The sequence below is a fragment of the Somniosus microcephalus genome, chromosome 3 (assembly GCF_052327205.1).
Source record: "Somniosus microcephalus isolate GS21.2 chromosome 3, FLI_Smic_1.0, whole genome shotgun sequence".
NCBI lineage: Eukaryota > Metazoa > Chordata > Chondrichthyes > Squaliformes > Somniosidae > Somniosus > Somniosus microcephalus.
Genome location: NC_140989.1, coordinates 10,841,274 through 10,864,399, shown reverse-complemented (window position 1 = coordinate 10,864,399; position 23,126 = coordinate 10,841,274). Strand labels below are relative to the sequence as shown.

General features: G+C 50.2%; 1 protein-coding gene across 2 annotated transcripts in view; it reads right to left on the bottom strand.

The window, feature by feature from the left end:
- LOC147120849 (CD276 antigen homolog) overlaps positions 1–23,126 on the bottom strand; it is a 91,104-nt gene that overhangs the window by 59,337 nt on the left and 8,641 nt on the right. The window contains exon 1 of one of the 2 annotated variants that reach the window (XM_085979199.1): positions 4,390–4,413. The exons of the other annotated variant lie outside the window; for it this stretch is intronic. The gene's annotated coding sequence lies outside the window, so the exon portion shown is untranslated. Of the gene's footprint in view, positions 1–4,389; positions 4,414–23,126 lie in introns of those variants that run through there. 2 annotated transcript variants of the gene reach the window in all.

Sequence of the window (23,126 nt, the reverse complement as noted above, 5' to 3'; positions counted from 1 at the left end):
TTATGGCCAGTACCTCCACGATCTCCTCCCTCAATTCCCTCAGCAACCTAGGATGCATCCTATCCGTTCCTGGTGATTTATCTACTTTAAGTACAGCCAGCCTTTCTAATAACTCCTCTTTATATTTTTGTCCTATCTCCACTACCTCCTCCTCTCACTATGTCTATGGCAGCATCATCTTCCATGGTGAAGACAGATGCAAAGTACTCGTTTAGTACCTCAGCCATACCCTCTGCCTCCATGCGTTGGTCCCCTTTTTGGTCCCTAATCGGCTCCACCCCTCCTCTTACTACCCTTTTACTATTTATATGCCTATAGAAGGCTTTTGGATTGCCTTTTATGTTGGCTGCCATTCTATTCTCATACCCTCTCTTTGCCCCTCTTATTTTCTTTTTCACTTCTCCTCTGACCTTTCTATATATAGCCTGATTTTTAGATGTATTTGCAACCCGACATGTGTCATACGCAGTTTTTTTCTGCTTCATCATAATCTCTATCTCTGTCGTCATCCAGGGAGCCCTGACTTTAGTTGCCCTGCCTTTCCCCCTAGTGGGAATGTACCTCAACTGTACCTGAACTATTCCTTCTTTAAAGGCAGCCCATTGTTCCATTACAGTTTTGCCTGCCAATCTTTGATTCCAGTTTACCCGGGCCAGATCCGTTCTCATCCCACTGAAATTGGCCTTCCCCCAGTTAAATATGTTTATTCTAGATTGCTCCCTGTCCTTTTCCATAGCTAATCTAAACCTTCTGATACGATGATCACTGTTCCCTAAATGTTCACCTACTGACACTTGTTCCACTTGACCCACCTCATTCCCCAGAACCAGATCCAGCAATGCCTCCTCCCTCGTCGGGCCGGAAACATACTGATCAAGAAAGTTCTCCTGAACACACTTCAGAAATTCTTCCCCCTCTCTGCCCTTTGCACTATTACGATCCCAGTCTATATTCGGATAGTTGAAGTCCCCCATTATCACTACTCTATAGTTCTTCCCCCTCTCTGCCCTTTGCACTATTACGATCCCAGTCTATATTAGGATAGTTGAAGTCCCCCATTATCACTTCTCTATAGTTCTTCCCCCTCTCTGTAATTTCTCTGAAAATTTTCTCCTCCATTTCTTTCCCACTATTTGGTGGTCTATAGAATACACCTAGGAGTGCAATGGCACCTCTAATATTTCTTAACTATAGCCATATAGATTCTGTCCTTGACCCCTCCAGGACAGTCATAGAATCATATCAGCACAGAGGAGGCCATTCGGCCCATCGAGTCTATGCCAGCTCTCTGTAGAGCAATCCCCTCTATTCCCGTAGCCCTGCAAGTTTATTTCCCTCAAGAGCCTATCCAGTCTCCCATTGAAAACACTGAGTGTCTCCGCTTTCACCACTTCCGTCAGCAGCGAGTTCCAGGTCCTCACCACTCGCTGCGTAAAAAGTTTTCCCTCACGTCCCCCCTGTATCTCTTGCCCAAAACCTTAAATCTGTGTCCCCTAGTCCTTGTACCATCAACTAGTGGGAACAGCCTTTCCCCGTCTAGCCTATCCAAACCCGTCATAATCTTGTACACCTCGATCAAATCACCCCTCAACCTCCTTTGCTCTAATGAAAACAAATCCAGCTTCTCCAACCTGTCCTTGTAGCTAAGATCCCCCATCCCCGGAACCATTCTGGTAAATCTCCTCTGCACCCTCTCAAGGGCCTTCACATCCTTCCTAAAGTGTGGTGACCAGAACTGGACGCAATACTCCAGTTGTGGCCTAACCAGCGCTTTATAAAGGTTCAGCATAACTTCTCTACTTTTGTACTCAATACCTCTATTTATGAAGCCCAAGATCCCATATGCTTTGATAACCACTCTCTCAATATGTCCCGCCACCTTCAGGGACCTATGCACATTAACTCCCAGGTCCCTCTGTCCCTGCACACTCTTTAAAACTGTGCCATTAAGTGTATATTGCCTCTCCCTGTTCCTTCTGCCAAAATGCATCACCTCACACTTCTCTGTATTAAATTCCATCTGCCACTTGTCTGCCCATTCTGCTAGCCTTTCTATGTCCTGTTGCAGTCGATTGATATATTCATTGTTTGTCACATCCACATTTGGTGTCATCGGCAAATTTAGAAATTCTACTCTGTATTCCAATATCCAGGTCATTTATATTTATCAAAAAAAGCAGTGGCCCCAGCACTGACCCTTGGGGAACACCACTGTCTACCATCCTCCAGTCTGAAAAACAGCCATTTACCACAACTTGCTGTTTTCTGTCCTTAAGCCAATTCCTTATCCAAACTGCCACTGACCCACCTATTCCATGAGCTTCAATTTTGTTAACCAGTCTTCTATGTGGTACTTTGTCAAACGCCTTCCGAAAATCCATGTAGACAACATCCATTGCATTCCCTTCATCAATCCTCTCTGTTACTTCATCAAAAAATTCAATTAGTTTAGTCAAACACGATCTGCCTTTTACAAACCTGTGTTGGCTCTCCTTAATCAGCTTAAACCTCTCCAAGTGCCCGTTAATGTTTTCCTTGATTATTGTTTCTATAATTTTACCCACCACTGATGTTAAACTGTCCGGCCTGTAGTTACTAGGATTGTCCTTACACCCTTTCTTGAACAATGGTGTCACATTTGTCACATCCTCCCTCTCCAGCACTGTAACATTCTCCTTGACCAATACTGCCACACCACCTCCTATCTTTCCTTCTCCATCTTCCTGAACATTATAACCAGGAATATTTAAAACCCAATCCTGCCCTTTTTTGAGCCAGGTCTCAGTTTTTGCCACAACATCATATTCCCATGTGGCTATTTGCGCCTGCAGCTCACTTACCTTGTTTACTACACTTTGTGCAGCAGTGACCACACTTCAAAAAGTACTTCATTGGCTGTGAAGTGCTTTGAGACGTCTGGTGGTCGTGAAAGGCGCTATAGAAAATACAAGTCTTTCTTTCTCAGTATTGAACAGTACTGCACTGGGAGTGTCAGCCTGGATTATGTGCTCAAGTCTCAGGAGTGGGACTTGACCCCACGACCTTCTGACTCAGAGGTGAGAGTGCTGCCCACTGAGCCACCCCAAGCCACATTTGCCAGATCAGGTAAATGTCCAATGCATTAAAAAGGTTAATGCAGCCTTGTTTGCCCAAAGGAACAACTCCCTGCGCAAGTGTAAGCAAACATACAGGGAGCCTAGGTATATATTGAAACTCCCCAACACAGAGGTATCTGCTGGTCTCAGGCTTTCACACAACCAGCACTAGTGCTACCTGGAGCATGGGCCTTTTTTAAAATCCCAACCAGGGAATAGGCCCTAACATTTACTGTGTTCCAGTCCTAGGCTGACACTCCAGTGCAGTACTGAGGGCACGGCAAGAGAGCCCCAGGTGGCCAGAGGAAATGCTTCAAGGACACCCCTCAAAGCCTCCTTGAAAAAGTGCAACATCCCCTCCGACACCTGGGAATCCCTGGCCCAGGACCGCACAAAGTGGAGGAGAAGCATCCGGGAAGGCGCCGAACACCTCGAGTCTCTTCCCCGGGAGCAAGCGGAAGCTAAGCGCAGGCAACAGAAGGAGCGCACGTCAACCCAAGCACCCCACCCACCCGCCCCTTCAACCACCGTCTGCCCCACCTGTGACAGAGACTGTAGGTCCCGCATTGGACTCATCAGTCACCTGAGAACTCGTTTTTAATGTGGAAGCAAGTCATCCTCGGTTCCGAGGGACTGCCTAAGAAGAAGACTACTGAGGGAGTGCTGCACTGTTGGAGGTGCTGTCTTTCGACTGAGACGTTAAACCGAGGCCCCGTCTGCTCTCTCAGGTGGATGTAAAAGATCCCACGGCACTATTTTGAAGAGGAGCAGGGGAGTTCTCCCCGGTGTCCTGGACAATATTTATCCCTCAATCAACATCACTAAAAGAGATGATCTATCTGGTGATTATCACATTGCTGTCTGTGGGAGCTTGCTGTGCCACGTTTCCTACATTACAACAGTCACTACACTAAAGTGCTTCATTGGCTGTAAAGCACTTTGGGACATCCTGACAGGCGCTATAGAAATGCAAGTTCTTTCTTTTTATGGATCTGTGAAAAATACCAAACCATCACTAATTCCTTCCTTTCATTCTTTAAGGGTATAATATACCCTTCTTACCCAGGAACCTTGTGAATATTTAATCTGCCCGCTGTCTTTCACAATCTCTGTGTGTTGTGAATTAGTTAGCCCCGTTTACAACAGCTGGGATCTGTCTGCAGTCTTCCGAGATGAATTGGAATTTTGTCACATTTTTGAATGTCTGGTCCCTTTAATTCATCTGACTGCAGCTGCTGAAACATCAGCAGGGCATTCAGACACCTGCTGTGATGATAAGGTGCTATTTACTAACCTTGTTTACTTGCTTTCTCTGCAACTGATGGATGGAATCGGGAGTCGAAGGAGCCTTAATCTGTTACTAGGTTCTCCGTTGTGAAGCCTGATAACCTGCACAGCCATCAGCCCACGGACAGCTACTTTTAGTTAAAGTTTTCCTTCTGGGTAGCTGTGCTGGAATTAGTTTGCCATTTTACTCTCTGGTTTTCTGAGATCAAGGGGACAGGCAGGGTTTCAGCATCTCCGTATCGCAGCGCTACGTGGAGGTGGTGAGACAACCGTTATAAATCTTCACATGCAAGAGTCACAACAACAACTGGCATTTATACAGCGCCTTTAACGTAGTAAAACGTCGCAAGGCGCTGCTGCACAGGAGCGATTGTCAAACAAAATTTGACCGAAGCCACATAAAGGAATTACTAGGACAGGTGAACAAAAGCTTGGTCAGAGAGTAGGTTTTAAGGGGCATCTTAAAAGGAGGAGAAAGGGGTAGAGAGGCAGAGAGGTTTAGTGAGGCGGAGAGGTTTGGGGAGGGGATTCCCGAGCTTAGGGCCCAGGCAGCTGGAGGCACGGCCGGCAATGGTGGAGCGATTCAAATCGGGGATGCTCAAGAGACCAGAATTGGTGGAATGCAAATATCCAGGAGGGTTTTAGGGCTGGAGGAGGTTAGAGAGATAGGGAGGGGGACGAGGCCATGGAGAGATTTGAAAACAAGGATGGAGAATTTTAAAATCGAGGCGTTGCATAACCGGCAGCCAATGTAGGTCAGCGAGCCCAGGGGGCGAGGGGTGAACGGGACTTGGTGCGAGTCAGGACACGGGGCAGTGAGCCCAGGGGGTGAGGGGCGGACGGGACTTGGTGCGAGTCAGGACACGGGGCAGTGAGCCCAGGGGGTGAGGGGTGGACGGGACTTGGTGCGAGTCAGGACACGGGCAGACGAGCACAGGGGGTGATGGGCGGACGGGACTCGGTGTGAGTCAGTTCACGGGTGATGGGCGGGGACGGGACTGGGTGCGAGTCAGGACACGGGGCAGTGAGCCCAGGGGGTGAGGGGTGGACGGGACTTGGTGCGAGTCAGGACACGGGCAGACGAGCACAGGGGGTGATGGGCGGACGGGACTCGGTGTGAGTCAGTTCACGGGTGATGGGCGGGGACGGGACTGGGTGCGAGTCAGGACACGGGGCAGTGAGCCCAGGGGGTGAGGGGTGAACGGGACTTGGTGTGAGTCAGGACACGGGGCAGTGAGCCCAGGGGGTGATTGGCGGACGGGACTTGGTGTGAGTCGGGACACGGGGCAGTGAGCCCAGGGGGTGATGGGCGGGGACGGGACTGGGTGTGAGTCGGGACACGGGGCAGTGAGCACAGGGGGTGATGGGCGGACGGGACTTGGTGCGAGTCAGGACACGGGGCAGTGAGCCCAGGGGGTGATGGGCGGACGGGACTTGGTGCGAGTCAGGACACGGGGCAGTGAGCACAGGGGGTGAGGGGCGGACGGGACTTGGTGCGAGTCAGGACACGGGGCAGTGAGCCCAGGGGGTGATGGGCGGACGGGACTTGGTGCGAGTCAGGACACGGGGCAGTGAGCACAGGGGGTGATGGGCGGACGGGACTTGGTGCGAGTTAGGACACGGGGCAGTGAGCACAGGGGGTGATGGGCGGACGGGACTTGGTGCGAGTCAGGACACGGGGCAGTGAGCCCAGGGGGTGAGGGGTGAACGGGACTTGGTGCGAGTCAAGACACGGGGCAGTGAGCCCAGGGGGTGATGGGCGGACGGGACTTGGTGCGAGTCAGGACACAGGTCAGTGAGCCCAGGGGGTGATGGGCGGACGGGACTTGGTGCGAGTCAGGACACGGGGCAGTGAGCCCAGGGGGTGAGGGGTGAACGGGACTTGGTGCGAGTCAGGACACGGGGCAGTGAGCCCAGGGGGTGAGGGGTGAACGGGACTTGGTGCGAGTCAGGACACGGGGCAGTGAGCCCAGGGGATGAGGGGTGAACGGGACTGGGTGCGAGTCAGGACACGGGGCAGTGAGCCCAGGGGGTGAGGGGTGAACGGGACTTGGTGCGAGTCAGGACACGGGGCAGTGAGCCCAGGGGGTGAGGGGTGAACGGGACTTGGTGCGAGTCAGGACACGGGGCAGTGAGCCCAGGGGGTGAGGGGTGAACGGGACTGGGTGCGAGTCAGGACACGGGCAGACGAGTTTTGGATGAGCTGAAGTTTATGGAGGGTGGGAGGCCTGCCAGGAAAGCACTGGAATAGTTGAGTCACTGTCCTCGTCCAGGCCTGGGGTCATCAGCAGAACTAGCCAAGTGTTGTGTCGATTATTATTTTCAAGTACAAGGAGAGAGCGGGTTAAAAGTTCTGTGACTTTCTGTACTTTGCTTGGCTACTGTTTAATCTGTTACTTTTAATAAATCTGTTCCTCAATTTAAAGCCAAAACCAGAGTCTGAAGGTTAGCTGATCACGAGGGGGCCTGGGTCGTATCCAAGATGCTAATTACACCAACAAGGATTTCTGTTCGACCCCCTAGGCGAGGCTACACTCGCCCAATCTATCCTGCAATGGACCCACAGGACCTTCCCTCTCCACTCAATGAAAAAGCAAAATATCCAATTCTGAAGTTGAGGTAAATACTATCAATAGAAACAGATTGTGGTTTGTTTTCTTTTATCTTTACCTACAATTGAATAGCTCTTTCCAAGGAGTCGGCACAGGCACAATGGACCGACTGGCCTCCTTCTGTGCTGCATCATTCTATGAATTTGTGTATTCTTCATTCATAGTTACTTCAGATAATTGTCTGCAGATAAAGCATCATCGGAGTCTCCATAGGGATGATGAGTTTGAGGATTCAGCCTCTCTTTTCAAAGCTGATGTGATCAAACCTTGAGCCAATGATAGAGGCCGCCTATCGCCCATGGTTGTTGACCTACACTGGCTCCCAGTGAAGCAACGCCTCAAAATTTAAAATTCTGATTCTTCTGTTCAAATCCCTCCATGGCCTTGCCCCTCCTTACCTCTGTAACCTCCTCCGGCCCTTCAACCCTCCGAGGTCTCCGAGGTCCTCCAATTCTGGCCTCTTGCACTTCCCCAATTTCCTTCACTCCATCACTGGTGGCCGTGCCTTCAGCTGCCTGGGCCCTAAGCTCTGGAATTCCCTCCCTAAACCTCTCCACTGCCTCCTTTAAGATGCTCCTTTAAGAACAGAAGAATTAGGAGCAGTAGGCCATACCTACCTCTTTGACCAAGCCCTAATATTTCCTTAATAACAACAGAAAATGCTGGAAAAACTCAGCAGGTCAGGCAACATCCGTGGAGAGAAATTTGAGTTGACGTTTCGGGTTTGACCCTTCTTCAAAACTGGAGAGAAAAGGAACTAGATTGAAGGTAGGGCTGCGATCGGACAAAAGAATAAAAGAACCAAAAGAAGTAAAAGAGATTAGAAGCTAGACGAGATGGTAATAGGCTGGGATTAGGTGTAAAGTGTACTGGCAGGGCAAAAGATAGCTGCCAGCTGTGAGAGAGAAACAAAAGGAAAGGGGGGGGGGAGGAAAGGAGTGGAAAAATATAAGTAAAAATGAAATAGGGGCCGAGGTTATGATCTGAAATTGTTGAACTCGATATTGAGACCGGAAGGCTGCAGACTGCCTAATCGGAGTGTCTAATATTTCCTTACCTGGCTCGATCAAATATTGTCTGATAATGCTCCCATGAAGCACCTTAAAAGACTTGCATTTCTATAGCGCCTTTCACGACTACTGGACGTCCCGAAGCACTTCACAGCCAATGAAGTACTTTTGAAGTGTAGTCACTGTTGTAATGTAGGAAACGTGGCAGCCAATCTGCTCACAGCAAGCTCCCACAAACAGCAATGTGATAATGACCAGATCATCTGTTTTAATGATGTTGATTGAGGGAATAATATTGGCCAGGACACCAGGGATAAACTCCCCTGCTCTTCTTCGAAATAGTGCCACGGGATCTTTTACGTCCACCTGAGAGAGCAGACGGGGCCTCAGTTTAACATCTCATCCGAAAGACAGCACCTGCAACAGTGCAGCACTCCCTCAGCACTGCACTGGGAGTGTCAGCCTAGATTTTGGTGCTCAAATCTCCAGAGTGGGACTTGAACCCACAACCTCCTGACTCCGAGGCGAGGGTGCTACCCACTGAGTCACTGGCTGACACTTTGGGACATTTTACTATGTTAAAGGTGCTATATAAATGCCAGTTGTTGTTGTTGAAAAACCTAATGAAATCAGGTTAACTTGTTGGCGATTCATGGATATCATATGGATAACTAGATGATGGTGGCCATTCAGCCCATCTCGCTCATCCTTCCACAGAACCCGAAAATCTCCCATCACTGCATCCAATTGCCTCTTGATTGATGCTGTAGCTTTTGCCACCCCTCATTCACCCAGAGGCCAATCCAGGCATCACTAAAAGAGATTATCTATCTGGTCATTATCACAGTGTGTGTGAAAAGGTACTTCCTGATCTTGCTCCTGAACGTCTTTTATTAGTTTGCACCTATGTCGCCTTGTCCTGCACTGATGGTGTAATTAGAATTAGACCTGGGTGTCCTTGTGCACCAGTCGCTGAAGGTAAGCAGGCAGGTGCAGCAGGCGGTTAAGAAGGCAGATGGCATGTTGGCCTTCGTAGCAAGAGGGTTCGAGTACAGGAGCAAGGATGTCTTGCTGCAGTTGTACCGGGCCTTGGTGAGACCACACCTTGAGTATTGTGGTAAACCACTTTTATCGTTACACTATAGTTATCACTGTTGTATTGTTATCACCGTTATCACTGTTGTATCACGATACGAGGTCGCCTCTTGTCGCGCTGTTATACCTGGGCTGACCACCTCCGACTCCGCCCATGGCTCCACCTACCTGCCCAGGTATAAAGGTAGTCGACTGGCTGGTATTCCTCCTTGTTGGACCCGATCACCCACGAGGGTGGGCTCTGTTATTTAGTCAATAAAAACCTTTAGTTACGTTCCTAACTCGTCGCTTTTTATTGGACGAATTGATAGGTATATCAATTTTATTGACTAAATTTTAAAGATGTCTACTACTGGCCAGCCAGAAGCCCTCCCAGAAGCACAGCCACAGCAGCTTTCAGACACCGGGCTACGCCAGCCACACCAGCCGGCTTGGCTGCAAGCCCTCAAACCACCGTACCTGGATCTAAACCCACAGGCAGCAAACTCAGCCCTCAACTTCAAACACTGGCTGGACTGCTTCGAATCCTACCTGGAAGAATCCGGCGTCCCTCAGAGATCCAAACTAAGAGTTCTGAACGCCCAAGCGAGCCCGAGAGTATACGCACTCATCCAGGATACGACTACATACGAGGCCGCTATCAACCTACTGAAACAGCAGTACCGCAGCCCGGTAAATTACATGTACACCAGGCACCTCCTAAGATCCCACCCGCAACAGCCAGGAGAGTCTGTAGCTGAATTTTTACGGGCGCTAAGAGCACTCGGCAGGAACTGTGACTTTAAAGCGGTGACGGCTGTTGAAAATACGGAAGATAATATCCGCGATGCCTTTGTGAAAGGCCTACGGTCCGACTACTCACGGCAAAGACTGCTTGAAGCTAAAGACCTCGACCTGGACAAAGCTGAAGCCCTCGCTCTCTCCCTGGAGGTGGCCCATCAGGACCAGGAGGCGTTTTCCAGGTACTGCTCGCGACCCTGGGACTCGGGCCCGACCCCTACCGCAATACCCTTCGCAGCGCCGCCCCCGGGACCTACCTCAGCGTCGGCGTCCCGGACCCGACCGGGCCCGCCACCCCCGGTACCGGCTCCGACATCGGGCACCCGCGATCGGGCCGCCGGCTGCTTCTTTTGCGGCCAGGAGAAGCACCCGAGGTCGCGCTGCCCAGCCAGGAACTCTACCTGCTCAACCTGCAGGAAGAAAGGCCACTTCTCTAAGGCCTGCAGGAGCGGATCTTCAGAGGCCAGCAGTGCCTCATGCGAACTGTGGGGGCGGCCATCTTCTTTCACGGCAACGGAGGCCAGTATCCCCACACGTGAGTCATGGGGGCGGCCATCTTTGATCAAGGCAACCGACCCCAATAGTGCCTCATGTGAGTTATGGGGGCAGCCATCTTCTCCGCCATTTTGTCCTACCTCGTGGGAGACGCCATTTTACCCACCACGCCCGACTGCCACCGGGCCCCCGGACCCGACGACCGCCTCGCCCGCAGACGACAACGACTCGCTTACCTACACACTAGCCTCCGTCACTCTGGATCAAGCCCGCCCACACCACCTGTCCAAGTCGATGATGGACATCAAAGTAAACGGCCACGCCACGACCTGCCTGTTCGACAGCGGAAGCACGGAGAGCTTCATCCACCCAGACACGGTGAGCCACTACTCCCTCCCTGTCCTGCCAACGCGCAACCGAATCTCGATGGCATCGAGGTCCCACGCCACGGACATTAGCGGCTACTGTGCTGTGACCTTGTCGGTTAAGGGTACAGAGTATAAAAACTTTAAACTCCTCGTCCTCCCCCAGCTCTGCGCTGCCGTCCTACTAGGGCTGGACTTCCAATCCCACCTCCAAAGTGTAACCCTAGCATACGGTGGACCCCTCCCCCCACTCACAGTCGACAACCAGCGAAGGTTAAACCGCCCACCGCGTAACACCTGCAGCCTATCCACCCTCAAGGTGCCACCACCTTCCCTGTTCGCTAACCTCACCCCCGACTGCAAACCCGTCGCTACCAAGAGCAGGCGGTACAGCGCTGGGGACAGAGCTTTCATTAGCTCTGAGGTGCAGCGTCTCCTGAAGGAGGGCATCATCGAGGGGAGCAACAGCCCCTGGCGTGCCCAGGTCGTGGTCGTTAAGACCGGCGATAAAAATCGCCTGGTCATCGACTACAGCCAGACCATAAACAGATACACCCAGCTGGACGCATACCCCCTTCCCCGCATATCTGACATGGTCAATCAGATTGCACAATACCGCGTATTCTCGACCATCGACCTTAAGTCGGCCTACCACCAACTCCCTATCCACCCCGAGGACCGCCAGTACACCGCCTTCGAGGCGAATGGGCGCCTATACCACTTCCTTAGGGTCCCCTTCGGTGTCACCAACGGGGTCTCGGTCTTCCAAAGGGAGATGGACCGGATGGTTGACCAGAACGGACTGCAGGCCACATTCCCCTACCTAGATAACGTCACCATCTGCGGCCGCGACCGGCAGGACCACGACGTGAATCTGGAGAAATTCCTCCGTACAGCCCAACGGCTGAACCTCACCTACAATAAGGAGAAATGTGTGTTTAACACCTCGCGCCTTGCCATCCTTGGCTGTGTAGTAGAGAACGGACTCATCGGCCCCGACCCCGAAAGAATGCGCCCCCTCATGGAGCTACCCCTCCCCCACTGCCCTAAGGCACTTAAGAGAACCCTGGGGCTCTTCGCCTACTATGCCCAATGGGTGCCCAATTATGCGGACAAAGCCAGACCCCTCATGAAGTCCACATCCTTCCCCCTTACGGAGGAAGCGTGCGCAGCCTTCTCCCTCATTAAGGGAGACATTGCCAAGGCCACTATGCACGCAGTGGATGAGTCCATCCCCTTCCAAGTCGAGAGCGATGCATCCGACTTCGCCCTAGCCGCCACCCTTAACCAGGAGGGGAGACCGGTGGCCTTCTTCTCAAGGACCCTACAGGGCCCTGAGATCCGACACTCGTCGGTCGAGAAGGAGGCCCAGGCGATTGTGGAGGCGGTACGACGCTGGAGGCACTACCTGGCAGGCAAACGATTTACCCTCCTTACCGACCAACGTTCGGTCGCTTTTATGTTTAATAACAAGCTGAGGGGCAAAATCAAGAATGACAAGATCTTGAGGTGGAGAATCGAGCTCTCCACCTACGATTATGATATCTTGTACCGGCCAGGTAAGCTGAACGAACCCCCCGATGCTCTGTCACGAATTACATGCGCCAGCGCGCAAAGTGGTAGACTTCAGACCCTCCACAACGACCTCTGCCACCCCGGGGTCACCAGACTTTACCACTTCATTAAGGCCCGCAACCTGCCCTACTCCATCGAGGAGGTCAGGACCATAACCAGGAACTGCCAGACCTGTGCCGAGTGCAAACCGCACTTCTTTAGGCCGGACAGAGCAAGCCTGATCAAGGCCACCCGCCCCTTCGAGCGCCTGAGCATCGACTTTAAGGGGCCCCTCCCGTCCTCTGACCGTAATGTGTACTTCCTCAACATTGTTGATGAGTACTCCCGTTTCCCCTTTGCCTTCCCCTGCCCAGACATGACCAGTACCACGGTCATTAAATGCCTGAACGACCTCTTCGCCTTGTTCGGGTTCCCAAACTATATACATAGTGACCGGGGCTCCTCTTTCATGAGCGAGGAACTCCGTCAGTTCCTACTAGCGAGAGGTATTGCAGCAAGTAGGACCACCAGCTACAACCCCCGAGGGAACGGCCAGGTGGAAAGAGAGAACGCGACGGTATGGAAGGCCGTCCTCTTAGCCTTAAAGTCTAAGGGCCTCCCAACCTCCCGCTGGCAGGAAGTCCTCCCGACAGCGCTGCACTCCATCCGGTCACTACTTTGCACTGCCGTTAACGCCACCCCCCATGAACGAATGTTTGTTTTCCCCAGGAAGTCGACTACGGGAACCACTCTACCAACCTGGCTGACCTCTCCGGGGCCCGTCTTGCTGCGAAAGCACGTGAGGGCCCATAAAACAGACCCCCTGGTCGAGAGGGTGAACCTCCTGCACGCCAACCCCCAGTACGCCTACGTGGCTTACCCAGACGGGCGGGAGGACACTGTCTCCTTACGAGACCTCGCACCCTCGGGCACTCCGGAGACACCACCTTTACCCCCCCCCCCACCACCCCCCCAATTCCAGCCCAGGTAGACGGCATGCCGGAACCCCACGAGCCTTCGCCGACCACGCAGACACCAGCACTAACACCGGATAATGCAGCACCGCCGCTGCGACGATCGGAGAGGCTTACGAGGCCTCCGGACAGACTGACATACCAGAACTGGTAGTACACTTCACCCCGCCGGACTCAAATCTAAACAAGGGGTGAATGTGGTAAACCACTTTTATCGTTACACTATAGTTATCACTGTTGTATTGTTATCACCGTTATCACTGTTGTATCACGATACGAGGTCGCCTCTTGTCGCGCTGTTATACCTGGGCTGACCACCTCCGACTCCGCCCATGGCTCCACCTACCTGCCCAGGTATAAAGGTAGTCGACTGGCTGGTATTCCTCCTTGTTGGACCCGATCACCCACGAGGGTGGGCTCTGTTATTTAGTCAATAAAAACCTTTAGTTACGTTCCTAACTCGTCGCTTTTTATTGGACGAATTGATAGGTATATCAAGTATTGTGTGCAGTTTTGGTCGCCTTATCTGAGGAAGGGTGTTCTTGCCATGGAGGGAGTGCAGTGAAGATTCACCAGACTGTTACCTGGGATGGCAGGAATGACGTACGAGGAGAGATTGGGTCGATTGGGCTTGTACTCGCTGGAGTTTAGAAGAATGAGAGGGGATCTCATTGAAACTTATAAAATTCTAACAGGACTAGACAGACTGGATGCAGGAAGGATGTTCCCGATGGTCGGGGAGTCCAGAACCAGGGGTCACAGTCTAAGGATAAGGGGTAAGCCATTTAGGACTGAGATGAGGAGGAATTTCTTCACCCAGAGAGTGGTGAACCTGTGGAATTCTCTACCACAGAAGGCAGTAGAGGCCAATTCATTAAATATATTCAAGAAGGAGTTGGATATATTTCTTAAGGCTAAAGGGATCAAGGGATATGGGGAGAAAGCAGGGACAGGGTACTGAATTTGGATGATCAGCCATGATCGCATTTAATGGCGGAGCAGGCTCGAGGGGCCGAATGGCCTACTCCTGCTCCTATCTTCTATGTTTCTATATGTCTGTGTAATAGTGATGATTAACCTTTTCTGTTCAACTTAGTACTTATCCCAATTAGTGCGTACTGTAGCCTAGTGGTTGTTACTGGGCTAAATCCAGAGAACTCAAGTTCAAATCCCACCATGGGCAGTTTGACAATTTGAGTTCAGTCTAAAAAATATGGAAATAAAAAGCTGGCATCAGTAAAAGTGACCCTGAAGCTGTTGGATTGTCTTAAAAATCCAACTGCTTCACTCATGAAATAACAATAGAAAATACTGGAAATACTCAGCAGGCCAGGCAGCATCCATGGAGGAGTATTTCCAGCATTTTCTGTTGTTATTTCAGATTTCCAGCATCTGCAGTATTTTGCTATTGTTACACTCCTGTCCCTACTTGGTTTGGATATGAGAAATAGGAGCAGGAGTCGGCCGTACGGCCCTCCGAGCCTGCTCCGCCATTCAATGAGATCAGGGCTGATCTTCTACATCAACCTCGCTTTCCCACCTGATCCCCATGTCCCTTCGTGCCCAAAAATCTATCGATCTCAGCCTTGAATATACTCAACGACTGAGCCTCCACAGCCCTCTGGGGTCGAGAATTCCAAAGATTCACCGCCCTCGGAGTGAAGAAATTCCTCCTCATCTCTGACCTAAATGGCCGACCCCTTACCCTGAGACTGTGACCCCTGGTTCTAGACTCTCCAGCCAGGGGGAAACAGCCTCTCTCGGATGCTATGGTGACTTCAGTCCCATACCAACGTGGATGTCTGTCAATAGCCATCTTCAGTGGCCGAGCAAGCCACTCATTTGTATCCAAACTTCCACCTTCATATCCTTTCCCGGGTGAAACATCCAAGTATTTCTAACCTTTCCTCAGAACACAATCCTGCGACACCCTCGAGATTGTAGCACATAAAGAGACCATCACGCCTGCGCCAGCTCTTTGACTGGAGCCATCTACTCCAATCCCATTTCTTTCTCCATATCCTCACATAGTTGTCCAATTCCCCTTTAAATGATGTTGCAACCTATGTCTCGATCAATAGTGGTGGTAAAGCATACCATATTCTATTAACCGGCTGTAGAAAAAAATAATCTTCATTCTTCTCGCAATAACCCCCAGTCTGTCCCCTTGTTACTGATTCGCCAACCAGTGAAAATAATCTTTCACAAAACCCTTTCAGAATATTAGATTCACCTAACTCCATATTCATAGAATCATACAGCACAGAAGGAAGTCATTCGGCCCACCGTGCCTGTGCACCAAGACCAATCCAATTAGCCCCACTCCCCTGCTCTTTCCCCAGTATATAAATGATCTGGACTTGGGTATAGAGGGAAACAATTCTAAGTTTGCAGATGATACGAAACTAAGAAGTTTAGTAAACAATGTGGAGGATAGTAACAGATTTCAGGAGGACACGTCCAAACTGGTGAAATGGGCAAACACATGGCAGTCGTTTCTTTTCAAGTATTGATTCAATTCCCTTTTGAAAGTTACTATTGAATCTTCTTCCACCGCCCTTTCAGGCAGCGCATTCCAGACCACAACAACTCGCTGTGTAAAAAAATTCCTCATCTCCCCTCTCTTCTTTTGCCAATGACCTTCAATCTGTGTCCTCTGGTTACCGACCCTCCTGCCACTGGAAACAGTTTCTCCTTATCTACTCTATCAAACCCCTCATAATTGTGAGCACCTCTATTAAATCTCCCCTTAACCTTCTCTGCTCTAAGGAGAACAACCCCAGCTTCATCAGTCTCGCCACATCACTGAAGTCCCTCATCCCTGGTACAATTCCAGTAAATCTCCTCTGCACCCTCTCCTAGGCATTGACATCCTTCCTAAAGTGCGGTGCCCAGAATTGGACCCAATACTCCAGCTGGGGCCTAATCAGTGTTCTATAAAAGGTTTAGCATAACCTCCTTGCTTTTGTACGCTATGCTAAGGACTCCATATGTTTTTTTAAACAGCCTTCTCAGCTTGTACTGCCACCTTCAACAATTTGTGTGCACACCCCCCCAGGTCTCTCTGTTCCTGCACCCCCTTTAACATTGTACCATGTAGTTTATATTGCCTCTCCTCATTCTTGCTACCGAAAGGCATCACTTTACACTTCTCGGTGTTAAATTTCACCTGCCATGTGTTTGCCCATTTCACCAGTTTGGACGTGTCCTCCTGAAATCTGTTACTATCCTCCACATTGTTTACTAAACTTCTTAGTCTCGTATCATCTGCAAACTTAGAATTGTTTCCCTCTATACCCAAGTCCAGATCATTAATATACATCAGAAAGAGCAGTGGTCCCAATCCCGACCCCTCCAGTCGTTCACCACTACCCTCTGCTTTCTGTCTCTTAGCCCATTTCATCTCCACACAGCCACTGCCCCTTTAATCCCATGGGGTTCATTTCTGCTAACAAGTCTGTTATGTGGTACTTTATCAAAGGCCTTTTGAAAGTCCATATAAACAACATCAACCGCACTACCTTCATCAACTCTCTGTGTTACTTCATCAAAGAACTCACTCAAGTTAGTTAAACACGATTTGCCTTTAACAAATCTGTGCTGGCTGTCATTTATAAACCCATATTTTTCCAAGTAACAATTAATTTTGTCCCAGAAAATGTCCCCACCACGGACATTAGGCTGACAGACCTGTAGTTGATGGGTTTATTCCTCGCCCTGTTTTTGAACAGGGGTGTAACACTTGCAATCCTCTGGCACTACTCCCTTATCTAAGGAGGATTGGAAGATTGTATCCAGAGCCTCGGCTATTTCCATCCTTACTTCCCTCAGCAACCTAGGATGCATCCCATCCGGAGCGAGTGACTTTTATACTTTTGAGCACGGTCAACTGTTTAAGTACCTCCTCTTTATCTATTTTAATCCAAGCCAATTCCTCTACTGCCTCCTCCTTTACTGTGACATTGGCAGCAGCCTCTTCTCTGGTGAGACAGATGCAAAGTCCTCATTTAGTACCTCAGCCTCGCCATCTGCCTCCACAAGGTTATCTCCTTTAGTCCCTAATCGGCCCCACCCTTCCTTTGATTACCCTTTTACTATTCTGGGCTCCCTTTTACGTTAGCCGCTAATCTATTCTCAGACTCTCTCGTTATCGCTCATTTCCTTTTCAGATCTCCTCTATATTTTCTGTATTCATCTTGGTTCTCTGCTGTATAGCGAATGCAACACCCATCATATACCTGCTTTTTCTGTTACATTTTAATTTCTATAGCTTTAGTCAGCCAAGGAGCTCTAGCTTTGGATGCCCTTCATTTCCCTCTCGTGGGAATGTATCTGAACCATCTCCTCTTTGAAAGCCTCCCATTGCTCATTTGCTGTTTTAACTGCCAATCTTTGACTCCAATCCAGCTGGGCCAGATCCCCTTTCAACTGACTGAAATTAGTCCTCCTCCAGTTGAAACTTATAAAATTCTGACAGGACTGGACAGACTAGATGCAGGAAGGATGTTCCTGATGTCGGGGGAGTCCAGAACTAGGGGTCACAGTCTAAGGATAAGGGGTAGGCCATTTAGGACAGAGATGAGGAGGAATTTCTTCCTCCAGAGAGTGGTGAACCTGTGGAATTCACTACCACAGAAGGCAATTGAGGCCAATTCATTAAATATATTCAAGAAGGAGTTGGATATATTTCTTAAGGCTAAAGGGATCAAGGGATATGGGGAGAAAGCAGGGACCGGGTACTGAATTTGGATGATCAGCCATGATCTCATTGAATGGCAGAGCAGGTTCGAGGGGTCGAATGGCCTACTCCTGCTCCTATCTTCTATGTTTCTATGTTTCCAGCTGAATATTTTAACGTTTCATTGTTCCTTGTCCTTTTCCATAGCTACTCTAAACCCAATGATATTGTGATCACTATTTCCCAAATGCTGCCCCACTGAAACTTGATCCACTTGGCCTACTTAATTCCCCAGAATCAGATCTGGCACGGCTTCCTTCCTTGTTTGGCTGGAAACATACTGAGCAAGAAACTTCTCTTGTATACATTTCAAATGTACCGATGCCCCAAAGCTCGAAGCTAAAATCACACGCTCTCACACAGACACACAAACGCACGCATAGACACATTCACATTTTTTAAACTTGAAAATAAGTGGGGAAACTTTGTCCCTTGCGAAATCCTCTTCTTTGCAATCAGCAGCCATTAACTAAACACCACTCTTCTGAACTGGCTGCTAAACTGAACGAACCAGACCTCTCAGCCTGCTGTGTGTGTATAAATAAAGTCAGAAAAGGCTGGAAATACACAACAGGTGAGTCAGTGTTTATAAAGAGGCCTATAATTAACATTCTGGGTGTGTAACCCTTCATCAGAACTGAAGACGGAAAGACAAACATTTCTTTTAGTAAGTGACGCAAGAAAACTACGAGGCACCTGGCCTGAGTATTAAACAGAGCTTTAATCAATTGTTTTTCAACATGGAGGTCTAGTTGTGTCCTTCACTAGTTCCTGTTAAAGAATGTCCTGAGCAAGCTGGGCCCGTGCCCAAGTATTTATACTCTCCCTGGACAGTGCCACCAGCAGGCCGCCCAGTATTATTACATAAGTCATTTCCACGTGAATGACAAGATTCATGTCAGTAAGTTTAGAAAAATAGAACACGAGGGAAAGGACGGGGCGAGTCAATGGATGCACCAGTCATAGCGAGGGAGTAAGGGAGTGCAATGACCTGCAAACTGCTTACTAACTGTTAGAGGACAAGGTGTGGGCAAATACATGGCAGATGCGGTATAACGTGGATAAATGTGAAGTTATCCACTTCGGTAGGAAAAACAGAAAGGCAGAGTATTATTTAAATGGTGATAGATGGGGAAATGCAGCTCCAACAACACTCAAGAAGCTCGACACCATCCAGGACAAAGCAGCCCGCTTGATTGGCAACCCATCCACCACCTTAAACATTCACTCCCTCCACCACCGGCACACCGTGGCTGCAGTGTGTACCATCTACAAGATGCACTGCAGCAACTCGCCAAGGCTTCTTCGGCAGCACCTCCCAAATCTGCGACCTCTTCCACCTAGAAGGACAAGGGCAGCAGGTGCATGGGAACTCCACCACCTCCAAGTTACACACCATCCTGACTTGGAAGTATATCGGCTGATCCTTCATCGTCGCTGGGTCAAATTCCTGGAACTCCCTCCCTAACAGCACTGTGGGAGTACCTTCACCACAAGGACTGCAGCGGTTCACCACCACTTTCTCAAGGGCAACTAGGGATGGGCAATAAATGCTAGCATTGCCAGCGACGCCCACATCCCATGAACGAATAAATAAAAAGATGCCAACAGAACAGAGATGTTCAGCAAAAGCAGTCACTTACTTTGTGTTTGGGCTCCTTAATGTGGAGGAGACTGCACAGGGAGCATTGACTCCTAGAACAGAGGAAGGACATGGAAAGTGCTGTCATACATGGCAGGAGTGTTTGGGGCCTGAGGCAGTTGCATGGGAAGAGGTGTTCCATCTTGCACCTCTGCCACCGGCACAACGTAGCATGTTTTCCCCTCCGTGCTGTCCTTGTTCCCTCTTCCACCACTCTCAATCCCTGCTCTCCTTCCCCAACACCTTCCACTGCAGGAGATGCAACAGCTGCACACTCGCCTCCTCCCACACCACCAACCAGGGCCCCTAACGCTCCTTCCGTGTGAGACAGCGAGCCATGTGCGCTTCCTCCAACCTAGTGTACTGCATTCGCTGCTCACAGTGCGGGCCCCTCTACACTGGAGAGACCGACCAAAGAGACCTCGCTGAACGTCTCTCTCTTTGCAAGTATGAATGACCCTGATCTCCCCCTGTGCCTCTAACTCCCATTCCCACTGGGACCGCTCTATCTTTGCTCTCTTTCCTATTCCAAAGAAGCTCAAGGCAGTCTTTGTGAAGATCACCTCCTGCTTGTGCTGGGGCACTCTGCAATCCTCTGGTCTGAACAATGACTTTAGTAACTACAGAATTGAGCTATAGCCTTCACAGCGAGGGGTGCTTGTGTTGTGGGTGGGTCTGTGGGAAGGGTAAAGGATTAATGTTTGGGGTGGAGAACCTTGATTCGAACAAAGCACTGGTGGCGTCTATGTCTGGGTGTTCGATCAGGTGTTAACTCAACACCATAATGACCACAACAGCGACAGACCGGAACGCCGTACTGCTATCGTTGCCCGGGAGCTCAGACGTTTCGACATAGACATCGCCGCCCTAAGTGAAACCCGGCAGGCAGGGAAAGGCCAGCTCAAGGAGCAAGGCGGTGGTTACGCCTTCTTCTGGAAAGGCGAACCTGAAGAAGAACGCCGCCTCCATGGGGTAGGCTTCGCCATAAAAAATTAGCTAGTTGAACGTCTCAGAGACTCCCCTTGCAGAATAAACAAATGCCTCATGACTCTGCGGCTCACCCTAGCCCGGAACCAGTGCGCTACGGTCATCAGTGCATACGCCCCAACACTGGAAGCCACAGACGAGACCAAAGAGGAATTCTACTCCAGCCTCGAACAATCCCTGTCCCGAGTCCCAACGGGCGACAAGCTGATCATCCATGGCGACTTTAACGCCAGAGTTGGAAAGGACACAGACCTCTGGGGAGGTGTGATCAGCAGACAGGGGGCAGGGAAAGCCAACTCCAACGGTACCCTCCTCCTGACGAAATGCTTAGAACATGGCCTTGTCATAACCAACACCTTGTTCCATCAGAGAGACAAGTACAAGGCTTCATGGCAACACCCTCGCTCCAAGCACCGGCATCTGCTGGACTACGTCATCGTCCGAGCGAGGGACCGCAAGGACGTCCGCATCACGACAGGAGCTGACGACTGCTGGACAGACTACCGCCTAATTCGCTCTGTCATCTCCATCAAAGTAGCCCCAAAACAGCAGCGGCAACAGAAACAATGCCGCAGGAAAATTAACGCTGGAGCTCTCAAAGACCCCGCTAAGAGGGCCCTATTCAGCCTGCACCTCACAACCAACCTGGCGACTCCCAGTGATGCAGAGGAACAGACTGCCCACAGCGTCTGGTCTGCACTCAAGGCCTCCATAATCAGCACCTGTGAAGAGACGCTCGGTCACTCGACCAGGAAACACCAAGACTGGTTCGACGAGAATGACCAGGAGATCCAGGAGCTAATAAGCCGCAAGCGCAGGGCATTCCTGATCTGGAAACAGCAACAGAACTCGAGAGCAAGAAAGCAGCTCTACGGACGCCTGAAGGCCGAGGTCCAACAAAAAACTCACGACCTAAAGAACAGATGGTGGGTGGAGAAAGCGCAGTCAAGGCCACCTACGGCCTCAGGAGCAGATGGAATCCCTGGCGAGGCACTAAAACATGGCGGAGAAGCACTACTGGCGCGAATTCATGAACTCATTTCTCTTATTTGGAAGGAGGAGAGCATGCCAGGGGATCTCAGAGACGCTGTAATCGTGACCACAGAAACACAGGAGATAGGAGCAGGAGTAGGCCATTCGGCCCCTCGAGCCTGCTCCGCCATTCAATGAGATCATGGCTGATCATCCAAACTCAGTACCCTGTCCCTGCCTTCTCCCCATATCCCTTGATCCCTTTAGCCTTAAGAAATATATCCAACTCCTTCTTGAACATATTTAATTAATTGGCCTCCACCGCCTTCTGTGGTAGAGAATTCCACAGGTTCACCACTCTCTGGGTGAAGAAATTCCTCCTCATCTCTGTCCTAAATGGCTTACCCCTTATCCTTAGACTGTGACCCCTGGTTCTGGACTCCCCCGCCATCAGGAACATCCTTCCTGCATCTAGTCTGTCTAGTCCTGTTAGAATTTTATAAGTTTCAATGAGATCCCCTCTCATTCTTCTAAACTCCAGCGATTATAAGCCCAATCGACACAATCTCTCCTCATACGTCATTCCTGCCATCCCAGGTATCAGTCTGGTGAATCTTCGCTGCACTCCCTCCATGGCAAGAACATCCTTCCTCAGATAAGGCGATCAAAACTGCACACAATACTCAAGGTGCGGTCTCACCAAGGCCCTGTACAACTGCAGCAAGACATCCTTGTTCCTGTACTCGAATCCTCTCGCTATGAAGGCCAACATACCATTTGCCTTCTTAACCGCCTGCTGCACCTGCATGCTTACCTTCAGCGACTGGTGCACAAGGACACCCAGGTCTCGTTGCATTTCCCCTTTTCCCAATCTATTGCCGTTCAGATAATAATCTGCCTTCCTGTTTTTGCCACCAAAGTGGATAACCTCGCATTTATCCACATTATACTGCATCTGCCATGCATCTGCCCAATCACCCAACCTGTCCAAATCATACTGGAGTTTCTCGGCATCCTCCTCACAGCACACACGCACGCCCACCCAGCTTTGTGTCGTCTGCAAACTTGGAGACAATACATCTAGTTCCCTCGTCTAGATCATTTATATATATTGTGAATAGCTGGGATCCTAGGACCGATCCCTGCGGTACCCCACTAGTCACTGCCTGCCACTCGGAAAAAGACCCATTTATTCCAACTCTTTGCTTCCTGTCTGCCAACCAGTTCTCTATCCAAGTCAGTACCTTGCCCCCAATCCCATGTGCTTTAACTTTACACGCTGATCTCTTATGCAGGACCTTATCGAAAGCCTTCTGAAAGTCCAAATACACCACATCCACTGGTTCTTCCTTATCTATTCTACCAGTTACATCCTCAAAAAATTCCAGTAGATTAGTCAAGCACGATTTGCCTTTTGTAAATCCATGTTGACTTTGTCCGATCCTGTCACTGTTTTCCAAGTGCTCTGCTATTACATCTTTTATAATGGACTCTAGCATTTTCCCCACTACCGATGTCAG